Here is a 10,923-nt window from a genome sequence, read left to right on the forward strand (position 1 = left end):
TGTAGGAGCCAGGAAGTAAGGGCAGGCATCCTTGGCAGGATAAATGAAGGATTCATACCTGCCCAAGAGGCCATAATAGAAGGATCGGGTGAATAGGCTCACAGAGAGCAGTTCATTCCCCCATACAGGTGGCAGTGTTCCTCAGAGCCAAACCTGATCAGGACACCTGCAGGGTGGCATGGGAATTGGAGTCCGGAGATGCAGCCTTATCAGGGTCTTTGGGGACCGCCATAGTGCTCTGCCAGGGGAGGACTGCCCTGGTTTTCACAAGGCCCAGAATTGCTTCAGAGGACTTGGGCATGGAGACCAGAGGCAGTGCCCGGGTCTAACTTAAAAGGAAGCCCACTGCCTCACTTGAGTTGAGTCAGAGTTAGGAGGCAGTGGGCAATGCTCTTTTGGGGGAGAAAGGAGGAATTGTGATTGGTTTATTTTGCTATGTTCGTGTGAAGGAGAAGTCTTGTCAAACAAAATTCACTTATTTGAACCTGGAATTGTGTTGTACATTGCTGTGTCTGTGGTTTCAGGCTCAATGGTGCTCCTTTGTGGTTACACCACATGCATGAATGTACCAGATATTTGGCAAAGTAAGAATAATGCCTTTGAGATGATCAAGTGCATAAACTCAGCAATCAAAACCAACTTGTTAAATGAAAATAGAAAATCAGACTACCACACTTAAATATCTGATGAATCAACTGAAATAACAAAAAAAAAAAATGTATATATTAAATTTAGGAGAAAAAGCTAATCCATTCATAAAACTGTATTCACTGGCATAATAACATACTGTTATTGGGGCTATGCAACAGTTTTATATGGAAAACAAGTTAAATTTAAACCAGATGGTAATGTTTACCATTGACAGTGCATCAGTCATACAGTTCAAACAAATAAGTGTAGCTGCTTCTTTTTTTGGCATTTCATTCCAAACTTATCAAAGTGACATTAAATGGCATATCATGAGGACCAACGTATAAATGAGGCTTAGAAAAACAAACCACCTAATGAGTGACATTGATACTTTGCTAGTGAGGACGATTTACACAATTTTCTGCAGGTGATCTGTTAAGAAGGCAAAATTGATAAGTCAAAGCTGCAGAGGCAGTTGTGTTGGTGTTTAAACCACTAAAGGAGATTCAAGATACTGATTAAGGAAGAATTAGAAACTGGAACTGTAAAGACTTTTTCCGTTATTGTTGCATTCACTAAACAACGGGGTTAGTTCAAGGAGTTATTTTCACTTTTGGACATTTGCGGCACATTCCAGGCCTCAAGTTCTCACTGTAGGACATGATTTAGTCGCTCCAGTGGATCATCTGTTTCTATATCTTCCTGTCCTCTGCATCTTGCTCTGTTACACCCACCACATGCATGTCCTCTCTCACCACATCCATAAACCTTTACTTAGGCCTTCCTCTTTCCCTCTTACCTGGCAGCTCCATCCTTAATATTTTTTCCCAATGTACCCAGCATCTCTCCTCTGCACATGTCCAAACCAATGCAATCTCGCCTCTCTGACTTTTTCTCTGAACCATCCAACCTGAACTGATCCTCTAATGTACTCATTTCTAATCCTGTCCATCCTTGTCACACCCAATGCAAACCTTAACACCTTTAACTCTGCCACCTCCGGCTGTATCTCCTATTCTTTGGTCAGTGCCACTGTCTCCAACCCGTATAACATAGCTGGTCTCACTACCATCTTGTAGAACTTCTCTTTCACTCTTTCTGGACCTGTCTTTAACAAATCACTCCTGACAGTCTCCTCCATTCACTCCACCCTACCTGCACTCTCTTTTTCACCTCTCTTCCACACTCCTCATTACTCTGTACTGTTGATCCCAGGCATTTAAACTCATCCACCTTCACAAACTCTACTCCCTGTATCCTCACCATTGCTCTGACCTCCCTCTCATTCACACATATGTATTCTATCTTGTTCCTGCTGACCTTCATTCCTCTCCTCCCTAGAGCATATCACCACCTCTCCAGGGTTTCTTTGACCTGCTCTCTACTCTCACTACAGATCACAATGTCATCTGCAAATATCATAGTCCATGGGGACTCCTGTCTAATCTCATCTGTGAACCTGTCTACTCCTACTGCAGACATCACCACTGTCACAGATCCCTCGTACATATCCTGTACCACTCCTATATACTTCTCTGCAACTCTCGACTTCCTCATACAACACCACAACTCATCTCTAGGCACTCATAGGTCATATGCAACTCCTTCTGTCCTTCTCTATACTTCTCCATCAATACCCTCAGAGCAAGCATCACATCTGTAGTGCTCTTTCCCAGCATGAAACCATACTGATGCTTGCTAATCATCAACTTCCTTCTTAACCTAGCTTCCACTACTCTTTCTCATAACCATGCTGTGGCTCATCAATTTTATCCCTCTGTAGTTACTACAGCTCTGCACATCCCCCTTATTCTTAAAAATCGATACCAGTACACTTCTTCTCCACTACTTAGGTATCCACTCACTTTCCAAGATTGCATTAAACAATCTGGTTAAAAATTCCCCTGCCATCTCTCCTAAACACCTCCATGCTTCCACAGGTATGTCATCTGGACCAACAGCCCTCTCATTCTTCATCCTCTTCATAGCTGTCCTTACATATCTCCACATCATCCAATCTTCTCTCTGTCTCTCCCTCTCTCTCTTCATTCGTCAGCCTCTCAAAGTACTCTTTCCATCTGCTCAACACACTCTCCTTGCTTGTAAGAACATGTCCATCTTTATCCTTTATTATCCTAACCTGTTGCACGTCTTTCCCAGCTTAGTCCTTCTGTTTAGCCAATCAGTACAGGTCCTCTTCTCCCTCCTTAGTGTCCAGCCCCTCATACAACTCATCTTACGCCTTTTCTTTATCCTTTGCCACCTCACTCTTTACCTTACACCTTATCTCCTTATACTCCTGTCTACTTTCTGCATCTCTCTGACTATCCCACTTCTTCTTCGCCAACCACTTCCTCTGTATACTATTGTGTACTTCCCCATTCCACCACTAGGTTTTTTGTCCTCCTTCCTTTGTCCATATGTCACACCAAGCACCCTTCTAGCTGTCTCCCTTACCACTTCTGCTGTAGTTCCCCAGCTATCTGATAACTCTTCACTGGAACCCATTGCCTCGCTTACCTTCTCCCTGAACTCCACCTTACAGTCTTCCTTTTTCATCTTCCACAATTGGATCTGTAGCTCTTCTCTCACTCTCGTCCTCTTCTTGATATCCAATGTCATCCTACAAACCACCAGCCATCCTATGCTGCCTAACTACACTTTCCCCTGCCAACATTTTGCACTCTCCAATCTCCTTCAGACTGATTGTCCTGCATAGGATATAATCTACCTGTGTGCATCTTCCTTCACTCTTGTGCATGACCTTGTATTCATCCCTCTTCTTAAAATATGTATTCACCACAGCCATGTCCATCTTTTTTTGCAAAATTCACTACCATCTGACATTCTTATTCTTCTCCGCCTTGACATCATACCTAACCATCACCTCCTCATCCCCTCTGTTCCCTTCACTAATGTGTTCATTGAAATCCGCTCCAACCAACACTCTCTATTCCTTGGGAACATTCCCCACCACATCTTTCAGCTCACTCTAGAAATCTTTCTCATCCATCACACACCCAATTTGTGGGGCATTAGCATTACCAACATTCATCATCACACCATCAATTTCCAGCTTCATAATCATCACTCTGTCCGACACTCTATTCACCTTTAAAAACTTTTGACATACTGTTCCATCAGAATAACCCCTACCCCATACCTCCTCCCATCCACACCATGGTAGAACAATTTGAGTCCACCTCTGATACACCTGGCCATACTCCCCTTCCATCTAGTCTCTTGCACAACTTCCTTCTCTCCCTCATATCAACTAACTCTCTCCTATTACCAGTCATACTGCCAGCGTTCAAAGTTCCTACCCTCACTTCCACTCTCTTTACCCTCCTCTTCTCCTCCTGCCTCTGGACACGCCTTCCCTCTCTTCTTCTTCTTCTTTGCCCAACAGTAGCCCAATTTCCTCCAAGACCCTGTTGGCTAACAGTACTGGTGGTGGCCAATGTTAACCCGGGCTTCGACCGATCTGGTATGGAAATCTGCATTGTTGTCCACATATTGATTTGGCAAAATTTTACACTGGATGCCCTTCCTGACGTAACCCTCTCCATCAGCATCAGCCAAATAAGTAACTGTAAATGTAACGGACCCTTATACAACACAATAATTCTCAAATAACGACATACTGAATGTGAACAGCCTCATCTTAAAAAATATCAGAAATTCTTCATTCCCACCTTGCACTGAACAGATATGTTGTCATAAATGTGTACCTATCCCTTAAATGTGAAAAATTGTAAATGGCACATAAAATGTTACATTTTGACCTGGGACATGCAAAAAAATAAACTTCATACTTGGAAGTTGTTCTCCTTGAGTACTGCCTCTTAAACATCAAAGAACTTATGATAATCCACAAACTTTTAGACAAACCATGATATGTTTGTTCCGCTTCCCGGGTCCACCTTGCGTGGAGTTTGCATGTTCTCCCTGTTTCTGCGTGGGTTTCCTCCGGGTACTCCGGTTTCCTCCCACGGTCCAAAGACATGCAGGTTAGGTGTATTGGCGATCCTAAATTGTCCCTAGTGTGTGCATGGTGTGTGTGTGTGTGCACCCTGCGGTGGGCTGGCACCCCACCCGGGGTTTGTTTCCTGCCTTGCGCCCTATGTTGGCTGAGACTGGCTAAAGCAGACCCCCCGTGACCCTGTAGTTAGGATATAGCGGGTTGGATAATGGATTGATGGATGATATGTTTGTAATGGAAGAGTTGCTCATCTAGTATAATGGACTTCATCATAACTGTAGACTACTATAGGTGCTATTTCAGAGGTGAGACTCAAAATCAAGCTCTTATCTATTGTAGAACGGCAAGTGTATACAAGAGCATAGTTAACAGTAGGACGGGAATGAAGTGATCTATGCTGCTGCCTCATAGCTTTACATATATGGGTTAAATCCTGCTCTATGTACTCTCTGTAAAGATTTTTTTTCTGTACAGTATTAGTTTTCCAGCTGGTACTCATCACAAGGATGTGCAGGTTAAGTTAATTGGCATCTGTAAACTGGCATGGTATGAATGACAGTGGTTATGTGAAAAAGTCCCCTGCGGGAGACTAGCGTCCTGACTTGGGCAGAATGACTGCTCCCACTACTTCCAGGATATGCACTGGCCTCAATTAATCCTAAATTGAATGAATTTAAATTAGATGGGTTTATGTTATGTAATATTACATTATGGTATGTTATGTTCACATGCAAATATTAAGTGACTGGAAGAAATGGGGGATTGTTCAGGGTTAATATAACCATCATGCTATGAAGTATCATTAATAAGCAGCCAGCATCAGCAATTAAACATTTTTTGAAGCAATTCCTCAGAGACAAGTAACAAATATATGTTATTCTAAAGAAGACAAAAAAAATGAATATTAGATCGCCATCTCAATGACTTCTGTAAACAAGCTTGCCGCTTCAAGAAGCCAGATTTTCTCATCGCTACTACCTTGCACATCGGCTCCCTGATCCCTCAGGCTTGTTCCGCCGCGCAGGCCCTGCCATGCTGTATTACACGTGATATCAGTCGACAAGGTGGAGTTCCATAGTGGGTGTGTGGAGCCGAAAGGCGGGTGTATGCAAATCAAGATGCGTTTAGCATAATGGAAGACACTTTCAGAGACACGTTTCATGCTGTTTTACGTCTTCCTGGTTAAAATAAATGTATTTATATTGATACCAGTAGATCGACACTGCATATGAAACATGTCCGATGACCAGCTGCTTGCAGCGCACAGTCAGACTTCACCTTTCTCCCGCCACTCAGGGCTCGTAAGATCGATGTAGCTTGCTTGATTGGTTAAGCCTGGCTTGACTATGACGGGATAGGAATTCGGGCTGTAGATCTTAAATTTCACCTCATCTACATTGGTTCCTTAAAAAAGCAAAATTATGATAAATCAAGTTTTTGAAATGTGTCGCATTTTTTGGAAAGTGCAATGTAAATATAATTTGTATGGGTACATAAGTGATCGAGTGTTGTGTGTACGTGCGCTCTGACCCTCACGCCCAGCTGCTGTTGTACTCGGTTACATAACTTGCTCGGAGGAGCAAAGGCGCATTTCGCTAAGGCTGTATGGGAAACTTTCGACCGAAGTTAACTCTTTGTGGTGTGTTCACTGTTTTCGTCAGAAAAGGCAGAGGAAAATTCCTCTGGATACTTTTCGTATTTAAAATATTAAAGGTCTAGCAGTGTTTAGTGTGTGTAACAATTTGCATCATATCAATTTTAAAATGTAATAATACACATAATCGCTCCATTTGTTTTCTCAAATTGCTCTCTTTACCCATCCATTATTTATTTTTGGTTTCCGTTTAAGCCAGGGTGAGCAACATTCGGTTCTAGAGGGCCACAGTGGCTGCAAGGTTTTTGTTCAAACCGAGTTGCTTAATTGGAAACCAGCCCTGGTCTGTAACAGAGATCATATTTAATTTCATGGTTTGATAGTGTTTTAATTCTGTCATGTCAGGTTATTCTAATGTCGCAGATTTTTTTCATTTCCAATGGTATTATCCAAATGATTTCAAGCATAAAATTGATGATTAGTTCTTATTTCTTCATTTTTTTCTCTTCATTTTCCTTTCAAATATTTTATTAAACCAGATAGTTCATGATAAATACCCACAGGTGTAAACGGATATAAGATACTGTAGATGGATAATTTTTGGTTCCTTTGTCATTTGCACCCTATAGCTGATATGGAGCAATTACAAACTGAATTTAGCTGTTTAAGAATGAAGTAAGCAAGGGTGAAAAGTCTTAACAAGCAGGACAACTAAAATGAAGCATATAAACTTTGCTTGAGCAATAAGAGCTTCATCAGCAGTAATTAAGAAATTTGATTGGGACAAAAACTTACAGCCACTGCGGCCCTCAAGGACAAATGTTGCTCACCCACCACACACAGGCAGTGTCTAGGTTATTGTTTAAATTTCATATCTCAATCTTGAGCTTTTAGCACTCTAGCAATGATGCCACATTGATAGATTTATATTATGACACATAAATATAACAGCCGCATCCTAACACTGGGTTGGTTTAAAAAAAATTCTTTGAGTTGCCAATCATCACATTTACACCAATCCAAACATTGTTTTTCTAACAATAATTATAAAAAAAAATTAATTTAAAAGATAAATTCATAATTTTTGTGATTTGGCTTGTAGGTAAGAAGAAGCTGCCCCTGTGCACCTCCCACTGAAGGTGCATTAGGCATGACTCACTAATAAGTAACTAAAGGACAGACTTGGCACGCACTGGAAAAATCTCATCTTTCGAATCCCCTAGGAATATTTGGTTATTCCTCAAGAGAGGCTTAAGGGTAGGCAAGCTTGGTCAGCCCAACTCAACCTGTTGCTACCATGATATTCACTAAGATTGGCATACTGAAAATAATAATGGTAAAAGTGAATTCAAAGAAATGGATTGGATTGCCAGTCCAGTCACTTTCTGTGTGTGGGTTTACTCTGTGCACATTAAGTTTTTATGATACAAACCCAAACATATAGGGGTTAGATTGATAGAGGGGTTAGGATTTGAGAATGTTCCCTGCAATCACCCAGTATCCCAGGATTATTCCCTGCTCTGACTTCCCACAACTCTCTTTTTGTAATAAACATGTTTGGGAAAACAGGAGGTTAAATTAACATTTCCATTAATTTTCCCAATCATTTATTTAGTAATTTCCTTTAATGTTAATTTCCAGTAATTTTAAGTGAAAACATATATTTTCTGTGTAAGAGCACTTTAATACAATACATCTAACCAACTGACAGGTTTTATTTTCCAACCTACCACACTCCTTTTGTTTCAGATGATTTTTATATCAAACTCCTCATATGCTTCCAACATGTAAAATATTCATAATAATAAGTATTATTGGAGATACATAGTCCTTTTGGAAAATAAAAGATTATCAGGTTTAGGTCACCGATAACCTTTCTCCACATAATATAAAAATATGTAACCTTCAGGGCAAGAGTGCTAGAGTGAACATGTGAGGCTATAGTGCATTATCTATGTTTTTTCATACCTTTTTTCATCTGGATCATTTCCTGATAAGTAGGGACATGTTTGATAAGATGTCACAATAACAGGATATTTGTAATTCATATATCTATCACTACTCTCAGTAGGCACCATTGTGCTGGTGAAGTCTAGTCATTAGTATTAGGAATAAAAATGGTCACCAAAAATACAACCTTAAACTGCCCAATGAAATGTATATGACTGGTGTGGCTGTGATTTTAAGGTTCTTCATTTATCCAAGCATCTTCTAACCTAGTTTTTCTTAATCTTTTTTTGTTGTCTTGTCCCACTTCTTCTCATATAAATGTCTTTGCAACCCAATGGGAGGGGGGTATTTCAAGCTTGATCATCAGAGCTAGTCTCCTTTGGCTAATTAAGAATGATCATAGATCCATGGGGTGGTTGATCGAGCATGATTTTTAGATTGGCAACCTATTGCTCAACCCAATACCAATATGAACAACAGTGACTTCCGACCCACTGGTGGTCACCCACGACCCAAAAGTGGGTCACGACCCATTGGTTGAGAAACATGGCTCTAACCTGCTTATTCACTCCAGGAGTAACGCCAGCAAGAGTTTATACTGTCATCACTGTTTGCAAGACAGAAACTAACTCTGGATGAGGTTCCAGACCTCCACAAAAGCAAAAAAGTCTGTTAGGGCTAAAATTATCAAAATGATTGATAATTCCAGATCATTCAAGGATCTTGAGAGGAACTGTTCTTCTTGAGAACAAAGTAAGATTCCCTCTTTGGATTGGAAGACAGATCATCATGGATACACATATATTCTGACAATTTGGATTCTTTAGTTAATAGGGCAATATATTTAAGATATGGAAAGAAATCAAATAAGCTTCACAACAAACATTTTTTGTATTCTTACATTTCAAAGTATTTAATGAATAGAAATGTTGATAATAAATTCATTTTCTGCATCATTAACAATATACAATAATTTTCATCAAATATAGAATATATTATTTTATTAATGTGAGAAACTGCCTATTTCAATAGAGGATCACAATTAGCTGAAGCACATCACCCTAACTTTGGATTGCAGGAGAAAATCCAACCATTAATATTTGAGGCTTGAACTAGTTACATATGTTTTCGAGGTTCAAGCTAATTCATAATTGTACTTAATTTTTTTCTTTGGAGGTCAATATTGAATTGAGATACTCTTTCATTTATAAAAACAGGCCAAATTTCTCCCACTGTACTGTGAGATTTATAGCCAAATACCACAATAATTGAGCTACTTCATTATATTTGCATGTTAATTATTGTGTACTGAATATTATTCCAGTGAAGGTAGTTTTTAACAAACGTTTTTTATCTAATGATATATAATTTTAAATCATAATGTAGAGTTGATGAGAGATAGACAATTAAACTGGACAGAAAGAACAACGTGAAATCATCATAAAATAGAAATTAAATGCAGTGTTAAAAATAATGAATAAGCAATAACAAAAAAATGAAAAATCACAGCCAAGCCTCTAGGTGACAAAGTGGCATGCTGTGTCTTGTTCAAGATATCTAGGTTGCAGTAACACAGCAGGTGTCCTGTCCTGTATAAAGTATGTATGCACAAAACGCAGCGAATATGGTATGTACCACCACCTAAAGCCTTTATTTAACGTCACTAATTTGAAGAACTAAAAAACACCTAAAATATTTGTATTTTTTAGTGGTAAGGAAAGTTTGGCTATCAGTTTTCAAACTTAAATATCATAACATTCCCAAACATTAATTCAGTTTAGAGTCTGGGTCATAGGGGACCAGAGCCTTTCTTAGTTGTTATGGGCACAAGGTAGAAACCAGTCATGGACAGGCCCACTCATATACTTACACAGGGGCAGTTTGAAAACCTCTTACATATACATTTTTGGCGATGTGGAAGGAAGACCAGAGCACCAGGAGAAAACCTATACAGACCCAGGGAAAACATGCAAACATGTTACAGAAAACAAACAGGTGTGTAATTCAAATCCAGGAACCAGGATCTTTTTGCTGCCTGAACTTTAATAACATTAAAATTTTAAATATAACAAAAAAGACAAATTCAAATGAATATCATGATCTCTACACACCAATAAACATATCCAGTATTAAGTGGTCCATTTAAAACTTGCACTTCTGGATTGACAATGCTCCTTTTTAAGTGTAATTTTGTGAAAATGAAACAAGAAGAGCAGAACAAATGTTGACCATTTTTCAGGAATTATACAAGTATTATAGTTATTTTTGCTTTGAATTTAAAAATTTCTCAATTTTTCTGGACCGTAACAAAATTTTTATTTCGAAAGAAGCAGCCTTTGCATTCAGTTTTGGTTAGATTGTTAAGAAGTATGTACAAGGTGGTCCAGATCTAATTATGCAGGTCCAGATCATCTGGATGACTTTGATTTATGTGGGGAAGATTCCAGTTCGGCACGAAGACGATTCTTCATGTCGTCAGTTCGCACACTTCTTGATGGTCCAGGATTTTTCAGGTGATTTTTTATGTAATAAACTTAATAAGTTATAGTGTAATGAAAATTGCATAATTAGATCTGGACCACCCTATATTAGAGTTATAGCAACTGCTGCAATGGATGCTAATGGTCCTATAGGATGGCAAGTTATGAAGAAAAAAAATTACACTCCCTAAACAGCACCTACAAAGTCAAGCAGTTCAGCAATCTAAAGTAATATATAATTGCTTATAATATTAATACCAGGTTGGTTAATTTGATTACCATTATAT

Source organism: Polypterus senegalus, chromosome 1, assembly GCF_016835505.1.
Source record: "Polypterus senegalus isolate Bchr_013 chromosome 1, ASM1683550v1, whole genome shotgun sequence".
Taxonomy (NCBI): domain Eukaryota; kingdom Metazoa; phylum Chordata; class Cladistia; order Polypteriformes; family Polypteridae; genus Polypterus; species Polypterus senegalus.